Source organism: Hakea prostrata, chromosome 1 (assembly GCF_041222555.1).
Source record: "Hakea prostrata isolate BN-2017 chromosome 1, UWA_Hpros_2, whole genome shotgun sequence".
In the NCBI taxonomy this organism is placed as follows: Eukaryota; Viridiplantae; Streptophyta; class Magnoliopsida; order Proteales; family Proteaceae; genus Hakea; species Hakea prostrata.
Window position 1 is genome coordinate 11621400 of NC_142600.1, and position 19372 is coordinate 11640771.

Genomic DNA, 19372 nt, shown 5'->3' on the forward strand with positions numbered 1-19372 from the left:
GTAAGAATCTTGGAATTTTGCCAACTCCCTTAAGGTTTCGTCTCGGTTCCCTGTGAAACCAAGGTTTGTTTCAGTGAAGGACACAACACCATTACTCTGGTCAACTTTAGCCCCAAAAAAGTAGGGGAAATGACTTAAAAGTAGGTTTAGATTGGCAGGAATTTACAGAAATGCCATTAAATTCCATGACACTGAAATGGAATTCATGTAATTTTATAAACTTCAAATCTCTTTTCTGAACTTGTACCATCCTCCTTTCAGGCTTAGACTTACCCCTTGAGCTATTTGTGGAATCCTTTCACATGAATAAACGGTCTAGGATGTAAAAGACTTATTCTGATCTGAATTGCGTGGTTCAGCTTGATAGCAGCCAATCTTTAAGATAAGATCAGTGATTTCGGCTATAATTGGCTGGATCAATCCTGGCTGATTCTTCCATCTTAATGTCAACAAAATAGTGATCCTTTAAATATTCTTAACACACCCATCCAAGTTCACAATGTGGCAAGAGAAGTGTCACCATGTGACAAAATCATGACACTAGGTTGTTACATTTAATTTTTTTTGCGCAGATTTGCTGTACGTATCTTTTATGGGCTGAGGTTTCCTGGTCTGCACACAATATATTCCACATGCAGATTTGTTAGTGTTGAAATTTTGGGACTGGTGGACTCTTAGGTTAGGTCACATGTCATGTCCAGCCAGAACTGAGTTTCCCAATTGGCAAAACAAAGCATTAGAAAATATTGGATTTCTGAATGGTGCATGATGGACATATATGGTAGTACAGGCTGAACTTGAGGTTGAATTTTGACACATGGTCAACCCAAATGATTTCCCAATTATCTGTAGGAGTTAGGACTGAATTGCCATCACCATTATGTGTGGCACAAGCAGATGTGCAGAGCAGGAAACCTTTCACCATTTTTATTATGTGTTAACTGGTTTATGTGAAGACTTAGTTCCTCAAGAATATAATTTATTGCTTTGATTTTCTTCTCCGGACTTTACACGTAGTTGGCAGAAAAAAGTGAAAAAAGAAATGAAACTCCTGGTCTTGAATTCTCATATTTGATCTGCTAGTGCATTTTTTTTTTTTTTGCAGGGTTTTGAATGGAAACCAATTAACGGGACCTCTGGCTGACTAGCTTGGTTATCTTCCTCAATTGGACAGAATACAAATAGACCAGAATCAAATATCAGGACCATTGCCTAAATCTTTTGCTTACTTGAACAAAACAAGGCACTTGTCAGTGGTTTTATGCTGTAACTTTAATTTTATATCACTATTTTAGTTACCTAATCTCTCTTTTCCATTATGATGATTTCTGGTGTCTCATGCAGCCACATGAACAATAATTCAATTAGTGGACAAATCCCCCCTGAGCTTCACAGATTGCCAAGTCTCGTTCACTTGTAAATTTTATGCTTCTCCTCATTTATCACTTTAAGTTCTTCATTCTCTTTTTATCATTACAAGTCTTAAGACTGGGTCCCTTAGTCTTAACTCTGTTGCTATCAACTGAATCTTGTGCAGCCTTCTTGATAACAACAACTTATCGGGATATCTTCCAGCAGAGTTCTCTGAACTGCCAAACTTGCTTATTATGTATGAACCTTATTTTATATAATTCCTTGAACATTCTAGACTCATTTTTTATTTTTCTTTGCTTTGCAATTTTAGACAACTATTGACTGTCTTTTAGTTATTATTCTCATTTTTCTAAACGGAAAGCAAGTTGCGAGCAGTGAGAAGTGTAGTTAGTCTTGTAGAGAATCAACACTAAAGATATCTCAAAATTTATTAATTTTCAATATTTGTTGAAATACTGGGATTTCTTTCTTTGGGAAATATGCCACTATAAGAAATCATGGTTAGCTCTTGATATGCCAGGAAATGTAGCAATATTTTTGTTTTGATATTGTTTGCTCTGCATTAATTTTGCAATAAAGGCTATAAAATATTTGTTCATCTTATTTTACTATCTTATTGTACATCAATATATTGCATTTTCTGACATTATAATAAGGATTGAGCTACAATTGTATTTACACATCTCCTTCATTTATCAATAATGTGAGACATTAAATACCATGCCATAAGAGGAAGATAAAGTAACTCTCTTTTTTATCAATCAAAACAAGATGCTACTCATGGGTAGGAAATAGAATTTCGTCTATTAAAAAACAAAAATTGAAGAAGCTCTGCGGCACCCATGTTCCCAGGGTACTGAGTTGTCGGCTTTCTACCCTGCTCTATCGGCAGGCCCATTCTTTTGCAGACATTATGCTGTATGATGAAATTTTAAATTTGCTTCATTGTTCAGATGCATGATTACTCTTCTGGATAACTTTCATGACTTCCTTATTCTGTAATATATCTATACATTCTTGTGCAGTCAACTTGACAACAACCATTTTCCTGGGGCCACAATTCCAGCTTCTTACCGTAACATGACAAAACTGTTGAAATTGTAAGTGCTTTTTTCAATGCCTTGTAAATTTGGTTTTTATTTATATATCTTTTTATTATTATTTTTTTGCTTTAGTTGAAACATTTAAGATAGGTCAGGCTCTTGAACTTACATATTCACAGAGAATAAGATTTAGAGATTTTTGCTGTTAATACAAAAAATTTGTTTCTCCTTCCTACTTTTCAGTGACCATGCCAAAGTATGTTGAACATATCCCCAGATTTTTTTTCTTTACCCTGAATTTACGATGGACTGGATATGGATTTTTATTATGATCTGCTTACTCAGTCAACTCTGTTTTTGTGTTATGGATTGTAACACGATGTCATGGCTTTCAAATCACACCTTAGACAAACACAGCACTTTTCTTCAAACTAATGGAGTTTTGCCTTTATACTGACCATTATCTCTCAAGTTATGGATGCTTTATATGCATTTGGAATGGCACAGAAAAATGTGCATATTCCTCTCATGTCGCCGAAACCAAGCTTTCAGGTTGTGGTGGAAGTTTTTAATTTTTACCATTGAGTTTTCGGGAGTCTCAGGAACTGCAGCTTACAAGGACCAATTCCAGACCTAACCAGTATACCAAACCTTGGCTATTTGTAAGTTCACTGGTATCATTGTTGGTTTATTTATTTATGTTAAATTATAGATGCAAAATTTTGTTTCTAGGGGTAAGTTGTGGTTCATGTTCACCATATTCACATATTCTTATCATGCTTTAGTTCTAATGGGTGAATTTGTTCTGCTGGTGACAATCACATTTCAGAGATCTCGCCTTCAACCAACTTAATGGGTCTATACCATCAAATAGGCTTTCCAACAATATTACCACCATGTAAGTATGATTTCCTCTCATGAAAAATATGATCCATCTGAAGTCACGTAATGTATTGTGCAATTTTTAAAGTCAAGATTGGAACCAAGCAAAGACCCATATGACTTGAACATCCATCAACAGATAAAGTAACTTTCCCATTGGTAACCCTTTTGGTGAAACTGCTACCTTTCTAATAATCCATTGGTATACAAAGTGCCCCTAATTTGAAGGAGTCTTTTTTCGACAATGACACCACTAAGATTTCCTTGACTTAATACAAACAAGAAATTATATGGATAATTTGTGCAGTGATCTGTCACACAACAATCTTCATGGACCTATTCCTAGTAACTTTTCGGGTCTGCCTCATCTCCAGATATTGTGAGTATACTTCAGATCTTCTTTTCCTTTATTTAGTCTAGTAATATTTGTTGACATCATTTACAGCTCATAGTTCAAATAGCTTATTTATCTGGGTTTATTTAGTAACTCATTTCTTGTTGCAGGTGATGAGGTGGTGATACTTGACGATAAAGAGATTCCTCAGAGTGATTGTTTTAGGTACCTAGGTTCAATCATAAGTAAAAGAGGTGATTTGGAAGATGAGGTTTCCCACAGAATTAAAATAGGGTGGATGAAGTGGAGAGGTGCGTCCGGGGTCTTATGTGATTGGCGCATTCCATTAAAGCTTTAAGGAAAATTTTATAGGACCGTTGTTTTACCAACTATGATGTACGGTGCAGAGTGTTGGGCTGTTAAAAAGAATCATATAGATAAACTTAGTGTAGCAGAAATGAGGATGCTAAGATGGATGAGTGGCAAAACTAGGATGGATAAGATAAGAAACGATCATATTAGAGTTGGTCTGGGAGTTGCTCCCATAAGTGATAAGTTTAGAGAAAGTCGTTTGAGGTGGCATGGCCACGTTCAACGGAGACCTATAAATGCTCCTCTACAGAGAAGTGATATAATCCATATTGAAGGAACTAGAAGAGCTAGGGGTAGACCTAAGATAACCTTAGGAGAAGTGGTGAGAAAGGATATGTATAGCTTAGGCCTTGTATCTAGCATGGCCTTGAACAGAACTGATTGGAGGGCAAGAATCCATGTAGCCGACCCCATTTAGTTGGGACAAGGCTTATTGTTGTTGTTGTATTTCTTGTTGCAGGTCATTAGAAAATAACTCATTGAATGGTTCTGTTTCATCCACTATCTGGCAAAATGGGAATTCCAGTCATACTGAAACACTTACTTTGTAAGACTTCTATACCACAAAGCACACTTCTCTTTCTCTACCGCTGCCTTTTCTCTTCTCTTTGATGTTAGTGTCTTCTGTATATTACCAAGAATCAAGGTCCCATGTGTTACACAATCATGTATTAACACTTGATGTTGACTAGAACTCTTGCTGAAACTTGGTATTTGCATTTCTTTTCCAGGGATTTCCAGAATAATGAACTAACAAATATTTCTGGCAGTCTTGATGTCCCTCCAAATGTCACCATCAGGTTGGTGTCCGAATTTGCAACTGGATTTATTATCTGCCTGACTCAATCTTCTTTATGTTGCGATTGAACTGTAATTCACTTTGAGCCAAGCATCTTCAAAGCTGCTTACTAAATCCTAAGTAACAATAATCTGGGCTTTGTAGCAGACCCAAAACAGGTTAGAACAGTACTGAAAATAATGGAGTAAAAAAGAAAAAAAATGAGAACTGATTAGAAACAAAACCCTTGCTCAGTTGAACTGTAAATCACTTTGTTCCATGCATCTTAAGAGTGGCTTCCTAATTGACAGTCATCTGGGCTTTGTAGCAGAACCAGAGCAGGTTAGAGCAGTGCTTCAAAATAAGCGAGTAAAAGTTAAAAAGAAAGAGAATCAGTTTGCGGTACTATGTGGATGTTTTTTAAAGAGCAGGGAAGCATGGTATGAAATAGATAGAGAATCCTTTAGGTTCATCAACAAATACATCCTACACTAATATAGGACCCCCACATCCAGTACAACTGGATTACACTCCTTAAATTTCACCGTGGATGCTAAACATCACCAAGTATGCCTAAGTATACTTAATTGTCATTACATGTACCAAACATCACCATACATAACTATATCGCAACACTCTTCTGGTGGAACATAGACGTCAATCCATGCTATAGTTGTCTTGGTGTCTAGGCGATGAGGGGGGGACAAGGGGGTGTGGGAGAAAATCAACCAGACATGGCACCTAGGCTACAAGGCGACGACACTTGGGTCCCTAGCATTACCAAAGCGCCTAGACAGTGAGGTGGCTCCTTGACAAGTATGATCCATGCCCAACTTGGAATAACCTATGAGGAAAACCAGACGAAAAATGCCCTGCTAAACATATCACCAAGTTGACTTTTAGATCCGATAAAAGCCATAGTAATATCCATGGAACAATATTTCCTCGAAACAAGCAAAATTTTCCATTTTGAAAATGTCAAAACGAAACTTGTGGATACCGAAATGAAATCATCGGTTTTCATCGAAACCTGAGAAATTTTGTCAGAACTGCTCGAAACGTGCAAAACCTGGTCGAAACCATTCAACCAAGTGGTTTTTTTCACTTAAAGTCATGAGTTTTGATCGAAACTTTGGGAATTGCAGAGTTTAGAATGAAACCCAAGCGGAATCTTAAGTTTCAACCCTTTGTTTTCTCTTTTATTTAGACCTTTGTGAGCCCATTTTAAGCCATTTTCTTCCTTCCTTTGGGCATTGTTTGTTTGCAATTGTGGGGTGGGAAAAAAGAGGGTGGAAAAAATAAACATGTGGGACCCATAGTTAGTGGGGTGGGGGAACATGAAAGAAAAGGAAAAGATTTTGTAGAAAAGATTCAAATGCGGGTCCCACTTTGTTGTTTTTCACATTTTTTCACAAAATTCCACCTATTTGGTTGGATTTTGAAAAGGGATGGGGTGGAAAAGTTAGCATGCCACCTCAGCAAACAAGTTTCCTTAAATTAAGGAAGTTTGTCTGCCAACTTTCCCAGCCCAGTGAACCAACCAAGCCATTCTTTGGGATTTCATGGAAAAGTTAATTTTTCTAATTTTTTCCCACCCACTTCAGATTCAGCAAACAAATGGTGCCTTAGTGATTTCTATAGTTCTTGGTGGCTATTTTAAGGTTTTTTTCAAGGCAATCAAAATTTCTCCAAATTTTTATTTTTTCTTGTTTCATGCTCAACTAGTGTTGGATTTTTTGGAATTTAATATATGTTGTCCCTAGTAGCTGGATCTACAAATGTATGTTGTTAGATTTAATTTTTGAACTGTGTTACTATTTCTTTATTTTTCTGTTTTCAAAAAGTACCTACAAAATTATATTTTTCAAAATAACTTACATATACATGATGTAGTAGGCTTTGTTTTGATGTTTGTGAGACACCATCACTCAATCTACGTTATGATAGTGTCCAAGTTAATTTTAGGTTGCTTAATTTTGATATCATGTATTTAATAGTTACTAATAATTAATATTTTAATTATAAAAATATTTTTTAATTAGCAAAAAAATCTCCAAAGTTTGGGAACATTTTAGGTTATAAGTAATGTGTCTTTAGGCTAAAAATTAGTTACTTTGTATTTGAAGTTTTGAACTTAGAAGTTATATATTGAATGTTATGTTTATAGTGTATTTATCAGAAGCCTTTCTATATATATTATGACTTTGAATGACATATCTACATTGATTTTTTTTAAAGCAAAATGCATGTGTTGATGTGTTATTTTTTGCTCTAATTAGCTTATATGCGAGTCCCACTCCCAAAATACTCCCTAAAACGTGTCAAAACTTGTTGTCGAAACTTGCAGGAAAAGAGTCCCAAGTTTCCGTGAAGTTTCCTAGGTTTCAACTTAAATTTTGCATTTCCACATGGTCAAAACCTGAGTTTCTTTCAAATTTTGTTCTATGGTAATATCACAACATCCAATCTCTGAAATGGCCAGTGAATTGGCAATTCTGTTTTCAGCATTAACACAATAACACTATGATAATTCAAATGTATCATGGGGTTTTTTCATTTGATGAATTTGAAATTGGTTGTTGTTTTCTTACTTGATGACCAATGTGTCCTGGTCTTGGTCCCATCTTTGGGCATGGAAGCCTATGTATCTCTTTACTTTCAAATCCATTATTTGTTGATTTTCTTTTAAATTTGTCAGATATTGGGAGGTTCTCGATCATTGCAGTAGTTTTCCGTATGATTTTCGGTCTTAAAGGGAATCCTGTATGCGTGTCTACGAATCAAGTCACCTTAGCCCAGTTTTGTGCATCTATAAGTGGTGTCAACAATACAGACACAAATTCAGCAAACAACACGGCAGATTGTCCTGTTCAATCGTGTCCTGAAAATGAAGGATACAAATATGTTCCTGCACCTCCTTTAAACTGTTCCTGTGCAGCACCACTTTGGGTTGGATATCGGTTAAAAAGTCCTGGGTTCACAGATTCCCGTCCATATGAGATTCTGTTTGATCATTACTTGTCCTCAGGCCTTGAATTGGCTCTTTATCAGCTGGCCATTGATACTTTTATCTGGGAAGAAGCCCTTGACTCAGGATGTACGTGAAGTTGTTTCCTGTTAATTATACATTTAACACCAGCGAGATCAAGAGAATCAAGGGCATGTTCACAGGTTGGAAAATTCCTGACAGTGATATATTTGGACCATATGAACTTCTCAACTTCACTCTCTTTGGGACCTTATAAGAATGGTACGTAAGCTGATAAACAAGATATAGGCTTAAGTAATTGATTCTGTGTCTCGCTTCCTAGGGGCAGATTTGGTGACTGGCTTTACTTGAAGTAAACAGGACTTTAGTAGGTAGCACAAATCCTCCGGTTCTGTAAAAATTGGCTAGCACTCGCATGACAGTAAACTTGGACCTTGTGCAGAACATATCCATTCGTCATTCCTACCGAGGAGAACCCTAGGTCTAGAATGTTCCTGTTTGGTTAGTACTTGGGCATTTGAGCTCCTGTCCTTTTTCCTTTCCCCGGAGTTTGTCAGACTTATCTTGTCATCCAAAAGCCAGTGTGCTCTCTCTCCTCTGCGGGAACTCCATTAGGCCTTTGGACCCAGTGCCTACAGACTCCAATGGTCACGGTGTCTACATAAAAAGTCTTCTCTTGAAGTATCATTAAGATTCTTGGCTAAAGTTTGATCAAAACTTTAATCTTGTGGTAGTATGATGTGATTGAGCATTATCATTTAGCATCTGGTCAATGATTGTTTCCCTTCTGTGGCAGTGAATGTTGCTAGCCCTATCTCTGGGCTAAGCAAGGGTGCGCTGGCCGGAATTATATTAGAGGCCATTGCATGTGCTGCTGCATTAGCTGCGATTATTCTTCTCCTTATAATGAGAAGAGCTATGAGAAACCAGCAGGCATTGACAAGAAAACGCCAATGTGAGTATCTCCATAAAGATTTATAAGTTCATCTCAAATGTTTTGATTTTTTAATTGTGGTATCTATCCTATTAAGGTGATCATGGATCTTGGAATAGATAATAAATTGCCTTTTGTATTGCTAAATTAAAAGATTTTGCCTTTGGGTGGAGTGTTGTGGGTTGATACATTGTAATCACCTGCGCTTAATAGCTTGAGCTTTTGGACAAACAGTTGTAACAATGTATTGAAGTCAGTGATCGCTGGTAACTATGAGGGGTTTGTGTTGTTTTAGGTTAGGACTTGATGATACCCATTAACTTCGCTTATGAGGTAATGAGTTTAGTGAATGTTTAGCAAGTCTTGAAACAACATTCTCCAACTTGTTCTAATTAAAAATGGGTATGGTTGATCTTTATATTACATTGTTCCCAATCTCGACCCTGCTCATTGTTATATCAAGACTGACAAACATGAGTTTGCAAGGCCCATAATAAGATTTACAACATCAACTAATTAATCCAAACTGCCCACCACAAGTATCTCATGGCATATCTCTTGACATCAATAAGTCCAGTGTCTTATGTAACAATTTTAGACCTGGAAGAACCAACAGTTATAACTAGAAGAAAGAAAAGAAAAAAAAAAATTAAATAAAAAAAAAATGAAGAAACAAGATTTTGAAAGCAAAAAAAAAAGGAAGAAAAGATGTAAGACAATGCACATGGCAATATCTATCTGTTGGTTGTCATTGTTGTCAACGAAGTGCTTGGTTGTCAGTGGGCAACACAAGAGAGAAGAGAAGAGAGGATAGGGATAAGTGTGGCTATCTATTGGAGAATATCCAATATTTCCATTCAATAGCATTTATTTTGTATTTTTTATTAAAAAAAAGAAGCTTAATATTTACTATTATACCCTTAATTTTGTGGCATACACATAGGTTCTTTTTTGTATCAATTCTCATTGTCTATTATGAGATTTTTTCATTGTTTTAAATGATTTGGCATCTATTATCATTTTGATTTTTATTTAAAATAATAGAAAAACCTTCAAAATCCATAATGGACTAAAAGTCCATTGTGGATTATGAGGGACAATTCATTCTCTTCATTTATGCGGTGGCACACTTGAAATTTTAAAATCAAGATGGGGGTATAATGATAAAAATGCATTATTTTATAAAAGTCGCTCCCAAACCCTCTCAAACCCTAACCCGAGCTCTCACTTCTTCTCAACTCTGAAGTTTGAACGGTGGCTGCTCAAATTCGCTCTCCTTCAAAGCTTCTCGCTACTGCTACTTCATGGCGTAAGGATTGTTAGTAGAGATGAAGTGGAAAGAAAGAAAAGGAACTGCAAATATGGCTACAAATTGGTTTACCAAAAAAGAAAGACCTAAAACTACTAGCTATGCTGTTTAATGACAAACTTCCGGACTAGATGAGTTACTAATCTCCAGAAACAAAGAAATCCAGAACCGATCAAGAAGAACGGAGTTGTAATTCCTCTTAACGAATGAACCCATCTCTGATTTGCTTGGCATTAAGGCTAACAGGAGTAAGAAGGGGTTGTTGAGCTTTGGTGTCAACTTGCTGTATTCGAAGCAAAGCAGCTTTGAATTTCATGGTTTCATCTTCCTTTGAAGTTGTAGAATCAGATTGGTGAAGTGCAGGTTGATGGTTTCTCATGTCTCCCTTCAAAGCATAACCCAAGTGAGAGGGATTAAGCAAGTCAGTGGGGAAGAAGTTGTATTGCAGGCCAGCCATTATTGATTCTTCCTCAGCTTTGGAATGTTGAAACAGAGCAGAGTTCAGTGAGTGAGAACTTCCACTAGGTTGGTTTCTCAACTCCTTCTGGTAGGTTTGGTGTGATCTATATTGGAAGAGAATCTGAAACGGCAAATGTATAGGAGCAAACAAGAGGACAAGCCTTTGTTTGTATCAATATTCCATCTATTTAGGAGAGCCTTGGTGATCTTCGAATTGTGCATTGCTATATCTGCCTTACTGTTTTTGCAACTAGTAAAGATGGGCATTCACTCTTTATTTCTTGTATTGGTGTATAGATTTTTGTGAATTTTTTTTTCTTTCTTGTTATGATCAAAGTTAATGGTGCTGCATCGTTGCGTTGGTACTGTATGGTTTTTTAATTGTCGACAGATTGATTGCTTTCGAAATCACAGTAATTTCCTTTAATGTAAGTGAAACTACAGCATGTTTCCGTGGATGATATTTTGCCATTTAATACAATAAAAACAGCTCAGTTGTTATCCTAGCTGAATGTGGTGAAGAGCTGGTGAGGAGAAGAGGTGACACTAGGAAGAATCAGATTTGCAGGGCAGAGAACAATGGCAAAATCAGCCTCTCTTTTTTTTGGCTTTTCTTGGTGCACAAGCTCCAGTCCACAGGTTTCAACCAAACTCAAACTTTCAAGTTATTCCATTCTATTTATTCAATGATGGAGTAAGGAGATAATTATTTTAAGTTAATAAAATTGCAGAAATATCCCCAAGGAAAGCAAGTCAAGAATGGTCCTTTACAATATGAAGAACAACTACGAGAATTATTTCAAGGATTTGTTGCTGATGGGAGTGGTACCATTTGCACAAGTGAAAATGAACCACCATCAAATATGGGATCTGCTTCTAATAGTGCTGCAGACTTGGATATTGATGACTCAAGTGATGATGAATTGCCAAGTGAATTGTCAAAGAAAAAGAAAAAGAAGCAACAAAGAAGTGCATCAATTCTAGTTTGGTACTTGTTGCGTCTAGAACTTCTTCGAGGGCCGGATATTGAGATGATCACCTTAAGAGCTCTTCAGCCAAGTTGGAATAACTGGGATGCCTGCACACATAAAGAAAGCAAGAACGGTCCGGCCAAGTTTTGGCCGGGGAACCGCCTCCGACGCCCAAGTCAGCCTAGGCAACAATTAGAGTTCTTGAGAGAGTTCTCAAGAACGTAATGAGTAATTGATTAGATGAGTTCTCGTACCTTTCTCCATGTAGGAGGTGGGTTTATATATAGGTTACCTGGAGGCGGCGCTTCCTTGAGTTCCGAATCGACAGTTGAAGAGTGAGTGGAGTATCCTTTGAATAACGGCTCCTTCTTTGTCGCACCAGATAGAGCCGTTTATTTGTTGACCCATCTCCCCAATTATCGGAACGGATATGCTGAGTAGTTATTCGTAACTAACTCTCCTTGACTTAGTCAAGAGGGTCTTTTGAGACCCGCCTCGAGCGTGGCTTGCCAAGGAAGACATACACCAACTTAAGTCGGGTATGTATCTGGCCCAAGTGAGGCACTCGGGACCTTTGTCAAGGAAGAGATGAGCCAGCCCAAGGGGGTGTATCTCTCCCGAGTGAGGCACTCGGGACCTTTTATGAAGGAAGAGATGCACCAGCCCGAGGGAGGTGTATCTCTCCCGAGGGGGGGGGGGACTTGGGACCTTAGTTGCCCACAACAGTACCCATTGCCGATGATGAGGTCTTGGACATTGCCAATGTGGTAGGCCGCACAGAACAATTACGATGGGAAGCATATCGAAAGAAAATTGCAGAACAAATCATGGAAGCTTATTAGGATAGATGATGAATGTATTGATACTTATTTTCTTTATAAGTGTTTGATGTAATTTTAATTTTAGTAGACATTACATTGATATTGTAGTAAGTATGATTGTTTTTTTTGGAAAACTTATAGTTTATAAGAATATTGTTTAGCTAATATTTTATTTGATGCATTTTTTGGTAATTAGTTAATTGTTAATATTAAGATTAATACGATTTTTTTCTGTATTAATTTCTAGAAAATTTTCATTTTGACATACCAAACTTGTTTTTCATTCCATAATTTATTGTCGACAAATGTCACCAAACCATTTGTCATTCTTGACCAATAATGAATTTTTATACTTATTTCTTTTAAATAGTCATAATAGACAATGAGAATTGATACCAAAAACAGCCATAATAAGCCCCCAAGGGACAAAAGTTATTCCAAAAGTACTGCCTGCTGCACTTAACTCTTCACACCCTCTAGCTGAAGCATAAATATCACCCATGCCTGGCTTGGAACAACCTTGAAGGAATTTACTTCTAAAGAAGGTTCTGGTAAACAAATCACCAAGCTGAAGTAAGGCTACAACAATGTATATAAACACACAGCTCCACCTTCTACAAATGTAGACCCATTCATTCTAATAAACCCTGTTCTTGGGGACACCAAGGGAGAGAGAGGTTGAGAAAAACCGCACAATATGTTTCCCCACTTTTACTGGAAAGCAAGCATCCAATCTCTTGGATCTAATACCATGCTACACTTTCAGATCTCAAACATGGTACATCATCTATACCCTAGTAGAATCTTCAACTTGAGGGTTAATTTGACATAATTTAATGCTTTCAAGAATCTAGATTTTATTTTGTAAAACCTTACTCTTCTCTAAAACCAAAAATTGTGGGATATTTAGATCTGAACTCTTGCTTTCCTACATCAGTTCACAAAGACATTAATCTGTGCAGTTTCTATTAGTTTCCATCACTTGGTCCCTGGAGGCCTGGACAATGGGAACCAATAGTGGAATCCATAACTGTAGGTGTTGCTTGTGTTATACCTTTTATTTTACATAGATGACTCATTATCTAGTTATTCTTTATTTGTATACTTCTTGCAGCATCAAGGGCTCGAATCAAAATCGATGGTGTGAAAGGATTCAGTTTTGAAGAAATGGCACTGGCTACAAACAATTTCAGCAGTTCCACACAAATTGGTCAAGGAGGTTATGGGAAGGTCTATAAAGGTATTCTTGCTGATGGTACCATTGTGGCAAGAAAGCGGGCACAAGAGGGATCTTTACAGGGTGAGAAGGAGTTCCTCACTGAAATAGAACTTTTGTCAAGATTACACCATCGGAATCTTGTCTCTTTGCTTGGTTATTGTGATGAAGAAAGTGAACAGGTGGTTCCCTTGCATCCTCTAATCTTAACTTTATAATGTTATCTGTTGAGAACTTGAGACTCGATCATATTCACTCACAATCCTGACAGCTTGAAAAATGGCATTATTATATTCAAATGAACTACAATTTCCCTTTGTGGTTTCATTCTCGATCCTATTCACTCACAATCTAAGCTATTTGTTCAAGTTTGACTTCTTTTTTTTTTTTTTTTGTTTGGGGGGGGGGGTTGTTCATGCAGATGCTGGTGTATGAGTTCATGGAAAATGGCACACTGAGAGATCATATTTCTGGTAAACCTTCTCATATTCGAGTTTTTGCAGTGCTGCTGGTATCATTCTGCTATGCTTTCTCATCATTGTTTGTTCTGAGATGACATTGGCAACTACAAATAACTCAATCTGGTGAAATCATAGAGGGGGAATAATTCGTCCCATATATAATACCCCTTTTAAAAGACATTTACTTCACCAGAAAGTTGGTTCTTTTCCACTTTTATGTTCAATATTCATTTTTCTTTTTCTGTTTCTGTTTCTGTGGTTGGGGGATTGATTTTCCTTCCCTTTGGTTCATTATAAAGAAAAAGGAAAAGTTCTACATAACTATGGGAGTTAGAGCCCTCTTTGGTAATTGTTTCTGCTATCTGGATTGGTGAGATGGATGAATCAGAGTCCATTAAGAAGAAGGGGGATGTTTTAAACAAACCGCATATTTAGTCTTATTGTCCGAATCAGCCACATAGTCCGGTTTTTTGAACCTCTGATTTGGCAGGCTTACTCAAAAGTCACTAGGTTTCAGATAATAGAGATTACAAATTAATTAGTGCCATCAAGATCAGCACTAAATAAGTTCTTAGTTAAGATTAGGAGTTACACGCCATGTGTTTATATACTTGCTCTAAACAAATCTTTCTGTTGTACCACAGCTAAATCCGCAGAACCTCTGAGTTTCTCCACAAGGTTACGTGTTGCACTGGGGTCAGCAAGGGGCATTCTCTACCTCCATACAGAAGTAACCCCGCCAGTATTTCACCGAGATATTAAATCCACCAACATACTGTTGGACTCCAAATTTACTGCAAAGGTTGCTGATTTTGGACTTTCAAAACTTGCACCAGTGCCGGATATTGAAGGAATACATGGTCATGTATCCACAGTTGTAAAGGGTACCCCGGTAAGCATTTTACTCACATATTTAGCATATTGCTTAATGGTGTCCAAGTTAAATTTGAAGCCTGCAAGTGCTTTGTATCACCTTTTCTGTCAATACCGATAATCAGAGGTCAACTTTAGAATTGGCATTCTGTCTTCTGGTTCCATTCAATGCTCATGTCCAACAAACCAGAGAATATTCCATAGGTTTGGGCGTCACATTCTAATCAAAGCTTAATGTTATTGATCAAGGCACTCAACTCAACAAAGCCTTTAAAGAACTCAATTCCTTGAAACCGCTGCCAGCGCTGCCACAGTTGAAGTTTAAATCTTTTTCCTGAAAGTGGAAAAAATTTGTAATCATGTGGAAAATGAAAATTCCTTTCAGCTTAAGTTCTTCATTTAGATTAAGCTTTTAAATTCAGAAAATACATGAACTTGAAAATCAAATTTTGTTAAACTAATGATGCCAATTCATTGAAACTTGCATGCTACTTCTTTGCAGGGCTACCTTCAAGCTTATCGAGCGGGGCGAAACAATGTTTGGGAATAAATTCTTGGATCCGACCCTTCCTTCGATACAACTCCCTTTCGAGAGGTGTGCCACAAAGAGATCTTTGGGAAGCTTAAGTTGGCCTTCCCGGATTGGGCCAAGGAAGAGGAGGATCCAATTCCAGCGGACCCAAATATTGAGGAGTATCTTGCTGATTCACCGCCTATTCCCGAAGAACCTTCTCAGCCTGCTTCGGAAAAAGAACCTGATAGAGACGAGACTCCTCGGTTGATACTGCCGTTGATGATGCAGAAGAAACATAGGAAAACAAATCCCCAATGTATATATTTATATCTTTTGTAAGGGTTCCCCCCCCCCCCCACATTATTAATGAAATAGAAATCAATCTTTTTTCTCGAACTCTTCCAATGATTGTCCTAATGCTTCTTTGTCCCATATACCAAAATACCGCCTTTAGTTCAAGACGTAAATGATACAAGTTAATCTTGCAGAGTAACTTGTACTTTAATTGGAGATACCGTTCGGGATGTCACAGAGACGTGCTCGGGAGAAGCTTGTTCATTTTCTCTGATCATTTATTCCCAATCGTTCCTCCACTTATTGCGAAGTCCAAACGTTTTCCTGTATTCGTACGCCAATTGCTTCTCCCAAGAAGTTTAATACTTCATGTGGTACGACGGTTGATAGTATCCTCGTATTAGGTGAATATTGTTCCACGTGGAAACCTTGATCAGCCTTCGAGTTTTGAATTTGAAGCGCCGTTATCCCCTGACCGTTGATTCTTCGTTTTGAGGAGTTCGAAGCATCTCTTCAATCCTGTCCTTTGATTACCTTGGGGTTTCAACTATCGCATCGCACCTTGAGGCTATTTAAGCCTCTCAAAGGTACTTCAACCTCATCTTGCCATCTGCAAATATTTCTGTCTGATAGATTTGCAAAACGACATTCTGTCTTCCTCATACTCTTGTCCTCAACACTATCTTCGATCAGAAGTTGAAAAAGTAAGTCTTTTGTCACGAATCTTTATCTCTTATTCTCCCTGAGTAAACCCCACAGTATTCATACTTTGGGTTTACTTATTAAGGAAGTTCTGAACAATTCGTGCTTATCAGAGACCTAGGGTTTCCCCTTTTTCTGTATGTTGTAGGATCTTCGTACTGACACTAATTTTTGTATTTGCAGTGCCTCCCAGAATTGATTTGAGCTTCATTAGGGCGAATTCCTGTAAGAAAACTGTCCGAGTACCGACGAAGGTTGCTCCCTGTAAGAAAACTGTCCGAGTACCGACGAAGGTTGCTCCCTGTGAGGCGATTGCATCTGGTGAATCTTCTAAAAGTAAGGCGATTGCTATTGGTGAATCTTCGATCCAGATTCCCACAGTTTTTGCTGATGTTTCTCCCACGCTCCTTCCGCCTGAAGAGACCGCTCGGTCTTCCCAGGAAGATCTTGATCCCTTCGTCGCGGCCTGTACTGTTGATGCCCCTGCCGGAGAAATCATTTGGGATTCTCCAAAGGAGACCCTTCGGACATCTGAGGCAACTATGTTGGCTGAAGGCGCGGTCCTTGCAGGTGCTGCTTCTATTTCCAACTCTAATGCTTGTTTGGCATCCTCTTCCTCTCCTTCTTTGGAGCTGGAGGATTTTGCCACCAGGAAGCGCTGTCGATTGGTGGATGATGTAGCTCATCCTTCTCTTGATGTAGTTCATCCTTCCTGTCCATTGAGGAAGTCTGACTTGATGTCAAACGAGCTTGACAAGGCGCTGGAGTGGTGCACTGCTGCTCAAATGCCTACTCAGAGTTGAGCTCTTTCCAAACTTCCAGACGATGACTTTATGAAGTCGCTGGTGATGTAAGTTTTTCTTCATTACCTTTTGATTCTGAAGATTTTTTTTTCTTTTTTCTTTTGCTCCTGACTAACTCGGAAGTTGTTGCAGGAGTCTCACTGGCAACTTCCACAACCAAGAGGAAGCAGCCTCTAGACTCAGTAAACTAAGTAATGAAGTTTCCAGGCTTCGGGAAGACTCCAAAGCCAAGGATACTGAAATTGCTCGTCTTAGGAAATTAGCTTGGGAGGTTGCAGGAGAGAAAAACTCTGTCATTGAGCGTCTCCGTTCAGATTTGGATGATGCCAGGGAAAAGATCCGGCGGCTGGAGCAAGAAGCAGGAAAGGTCGGGGCGAAATGATCTGAAGCGTTACCCCAAAGGCAAGGTGTTATTCCCTAGCTCGAATCCCTTCCAACTAGTGTTCGCAGAGCTTGCATCTTCAAGTATTTGCACAGTAAGCCCTTTGTTGACATGCTGAACGCTTATAACTTGCAGGCATACCAGGATGGCGAAACGAAGTATGGGAATCGATATTAAGGAAAGATCCTTATTTTGACACGACTCCCTACAGCACTAGTTGTCATCCTGAAGTGTTTGCAAAGCTGGGTCTTCCCCTTCCTGACTGGTCCAAGGATATGAACGACCCTCTACCTCCAGATCCAGATATCATGCATTTTCTCGATGATTCCCCTCCTTATGCTCCTCTCCAAGGATTCAGTTATAAAGAGCTTGCCTTGAATACAGGTTTGATCAACGATTAGGCCTCTTCTGGTCAAGCTGGATAAAGAGTATGGAATTGCAGAGGATTTTGATAACATGCTTTTTCCCAACTCTGTTCTTCTTCTTCTTGAATCTGTGTTGCTTCCTGACTCTGGTACTACTTCTGCAAAGCTCTTTCGATCTTGTCTAACTTCTTGATGATGTTTTTCTCTTTTGACTGAGTGAAGATTGTACCCCAACACTTGTTTATATGCTGGTTGTAAAGGTTGGCCTCTTCTGGTCGTTTAAAGAAATAAAGAATTGAACTTCATCTTTGAACTTTGCTAGTCACTTGAGTCATTGTTGCAGTAGGTGTCACATCCCGCCCAAATACACCCAGCCTATACCCTATCTGGGTTACTCGGGGGAGTGATCCACAGCCCAAAAGATCAAGTTTAGGAACGATCATATCCATTTAGCACAATAACATAATCAAAAGCAAGAACAAATCATTGTATTCTAATAAGTTAATAGTAAAAGTCAAGAAAGGATCACAGAAGGATCACTAAAGAATATCAGAGTGCGGAATAACAAGATACCAAATCAAAAGACAACTGTAGAGTATAGCGGAAATATACCCCGCAACATATGCGGAAGGTAGATCGAAATCTAAAGCAAGCTCTAAGCTAATACAGGTAAAATAAAAGTCTAGAAGAAACAAGAGAATCTAATCAACATCTTCAGTCGGCTCTTCTTCTTCTTTAGTCTTCATCTTCTTCACTTTAGGGTCAAGCTCTTGAAGCTTCAGATCAGCATCTAGCGCACGATCCCATCGGCGAATAAGACGATGCCGACTGCCATCAATAGGAGTCGTCAGTGCAGCCCAAATCCGAGTGTTGGCTGCCTCGCTGTTCATTACCTTGTCCAAGGACATCCGGAGCTGTACCATGTACGTAAAGGTTCTCCGTGCTGGTGTACGGGTTCTCTTTCGTACCTGCAAGTCATCTAAAAACAAGTCCCCAGAAGGGTAAGCTCAAAAGAACTTAGCAAGTAAACCAAACACAATAAGCATCTTCACATGTATTCACAAGCAAACATATATGTAATGATATGAAACAATATATGCAAATATGCTTCTAACTCTATATATGTATGTTGGTCTCTATTGGCAGACATGCTTTAAGTCATAGCACCATAATTCTTTGGGAAGGTCTCAATCATACATCATCGGTTGGTAATGGGTCGGTAGACCTTACGGACAACCTTGGCTGGGGTTTAAGTCACCGCTCTCTCACATAACCGTTTGGTAATTATCCACGCACCACGCATTACAGCACCCCCCCCCACCCCCATGCACCCCTCCACCCCAACCCCACCCCCCCCCCCCCCCCCCCCCCCCCTCCCCCCCCCCCCCCCCCCCCCCCCCCCCCCCCACACTCCGCCCCGCCCCCGCCCCCCCCCCCCCCCCCCCCCCCCCCCCCCCCCCCCCAGCCCCCCCCCCTTCAAAACACAGGGACCCCCC

General features: G+C 38.8%; 1 pseudogene across 1 annotated transcript in view; it reads left to right on the plus strand.

The window, feature by feature from the left end:
- LOC149027482 (uncharacterized) overlaps nt 1–15676 on the plus strand; it is a 29214-nt pseudogene extending 13538 nt beyond the window's left edge. The window contains exons 7-21 of the transcript XR_016172988.1: nt 1106–1249; nt 1345–1416; nt 1538–1609; nt 2400–2474; nt 3020–3079; nt 3247–3315; nt 3607–3678; nt 4466–4552; nt 4737–4804; nt 7530–8033; nt 8569–8727; nt 13381–13664; nt 13904–13955; nt 14588–14835; nt 15319–15676. The product of XR_016172988.1 is annotated as an uncharacterized LOC149027482 (transcript). The remainder of the gene's footprint in view (nt 1–1105; nt 1250–1344; nt 1417–1537; nt 1610–2399; nt 2475–3019; nt 3080–3246; nt 3316–3606; nt 3679–4465; nt 4553–4736; nt 4805–7529; nt 8034–8568; nt 8728–13380; nt 13665–13903; nt 13956–14587; nt 14836–15318) is intronic.
- Nucleotides 15677–19372: the final 3696 nt, after the last annotated feature.